The sequence below is a fragment of the Fragaria vesca genome, linkage group LG6 (genome assembly GCF_000184155.1).
Source record: "Fragaria vesca subsp. vesca linkage group LG6, FraVesHawaii_1.0, whole genome shotgun sequence".
In the NCBI taxonomy this organism is placed as follows: Eukaryota; Viridiplantae; Streptophyta; class Magnoliopsida; order Rosales; family Rosaceae; genus Fragaria; species Fragaria vesca.
Window position 1 is genome coordinate 15,150,476 of NC_020496.1, and position 2,812 is coordinate 15,153,287.

The following is a 2,812-nucleotide window of genomic DNA, read 5'->3' on the forward strand; positions in this document are numbered from 1 at the left end:
GGATGTATCCTAAGGTTAAAATTCATTTCGACCCCTCCAGAATGGACAGTGGTAAATGGTAAAATGAATTATATCTCTCCATATCATCATGTCAGATTAATTCAAAGTCCAGTTCAAAAGACAACCATTGAAAGTGGCAATGGTAGACCAAATCAAAGCATCTCGTGGATGAAAGCTATGGCTATAGCTGTTATCAAAGACGTGGTGCTAAGAGATAATGATTCAAGTCTTTTGGCAAGTGGAGAAAAAATAATGGTTACTTGCTATAATCATCCTCCACTAGAGAATTGTGACTTTTTCACAGCTCTTATGAGAAAAGAAGTGGATTGCACTCTGGCCACCACTACGTGGTTAGAAAATGTTGAGACTGAAGAAAAATATAAGATTTCTTATCCGTATGACTCAGACCTCGATAATGGAGATGAAGACACGGCGCGAGATTGAGAATATAGTGGTCCCAACTCCTCAGTGGGTTATTCTGAAGATCCAGAAACATATCACAACATTGTGAATATGCTGGAAAGTTGAGTGGTTGCCGACGCAACAAGACAAACAGCTTTTCTTTTGATAAAAAGAAAGTGGCTACCAGCACATTAAAGCTTTCGACATTACTTTTTCAAAAGTAAAGTTATTAGATAGGATTCCTCCTGTCTCCCACTATGTATAAGTGTGATTTATTTCCAGCTTGAGTTCCGCCTCCTATATAAGGAGCCTCAAACTTCAGAAGGAAGGCATCGAAGAAGAAACCTGAAACAAACACCTGAAATCTCCCAACCTTTCTCAAGAAGTACGAGAGTTAGTATACAGTCTTTAGAATAGTGTGAGAATAATAAGAGTATTTTTAGAGTGAAGTCTGTAATCATCTGGTGTGGTGTGCTGTAAATTTACAAGTAAGTATTTATATTTACAAGTATGAGTAGCTAAACAGCATTTAGCTGTTTACCTAAGAGCAAGGCTCTGGGTTTGGTATTTGTATTTATGTTAAATTAAATAAATTCTACCTTGTGCTCTATAATCCGTAAAAAAAAAAAAAAAAATTTTTTTCTATTTCTGCTTTTTGTCGTTGTGATACGTTTCCCTATTACTTTGTAAGTGTTTAGACTTGTTTATCCTAAGACAGCAGTGATTCCGCTATGATTAGTAACTAGTAGACAGGAAGTCGTTAGGTGAAGTATTGGCATGTTGAAGGCTAGTTCTTAGGAGAAGATTAGTCTAGATACTTAAAAGTAAAGTTAAAAAAAAAAAAAAAAAAAAACTTTTTGTAACGGAAAAACAGTAGCTTAACAGTTTTTTGTAACTGTTGGACCTTCTAGATGAGAATTCAAAACCTTAAGGACTATATAGATGTTTTTCAAACCTTGAGGACTAAGTAGATGAGTTGTGTAAACCTTAGGGACTAAACAAAGGTTAATTCTTTTTTTTACGACTAAACTTCGGCAGATCATAACTTTTGATCCGTAACTCTGATTTTGAATCCGCAAAGAGCTACGGATTCGTATCAATGTCCTCTTTCTATCTTTGAGGTTTGGGTTTGATCCAACGGTATTTTTTAGATGGCTTGTTTTAGGAGGCTCAGTTTACGATCGATGTTATTGGTGGGGATTCCTATTGACAAGGTGAGTGGATTTGTGTAATATGTTTCAAATATTTTTATTTCCTATCAAAATTTTCGAAAAGCATGGTTTGATCTTTTTATAAAATATCTCTCTATTTCAAAGTGAAGCATGTCTATTTGCAAAATATGTGGAGTTTATATATAATTATATGTTGGATCCATTGTTTGACTAGTCATGAAACATGTGAACTTTTTGATTGGTTATGCCGAAGTAAGGACGTGATACACGATAGTATAAGACTTGAAGGTCATTAGGTTTGCTTTGGGATCACTAAATTGAAGGATATCCAATAAGAAGGGATTGTGCGATGTGATGAATTGCGTGAAGTACTGTGTACACGATATACGTATTTTATAGTGTTGTGTAAAATGACATGGTTTTGCGGGTATATTACATTGGTCTACTCACTGAGTGCGTAGTTTTGCTCACCCACCCATCTCTGGTATTTTTTGTAGAAAAGTACTTAGGTTGTACCGAGCCGGGAAAATGGTAGACAACGAGCCTAGAGTAATTAAAAAGCCCATAAGATAATATTTTAGTTTACGTTTCGCTTTGTAACACTCGTTCACGCCTCAGAATCGGAATCCGGTGTTTAAAACCGACCGACGCCGGGACCGGGGTGTGACATAAAAGCTCAGTTGTTTTATAGTATTAAAAAGATGTTGATGATGTGTTAGCTTATTAATATCTATTATACACTCTACTGTGTTGGGACTTAATACAAGATAAGAAAAAGATGCTCATTTGCCACAAATTTGCATTCTCGCTGAAAACCATCTATTATTCCTTCAAAAGTAAAATGAGGGGATAAAAGAAAGATGAATTAAATTCAGTTTACCCTTTTAAATTTTTGAGATAAAATCAGTGTGGTCATAGATTTTTTTTTTAATCATGATAGTCCTCTTACTTTCAAAATTCATAACCCTAGTCCAAAATTTAAATTTTGCTCTAAATATGATATCATGTGCTGACATCGAGTCGACACATGACCCCACTTTTCTAATTTTAATCTTTAATCTAGACGTAATGTCCAAATTACCCCTAACTCCAAATTACCCGTTTTGAAATGTTGACTGGTAACATAGCTAATGGAGGAAGACTCCTTTTTTTAACTTCAAAGATTTTAGAGATAGAAAGAATGAGAGAGAGAGAGAGAGAGAGAGAGAGAGAGAGAGAGAGAGAGAGAGAGAAGAACG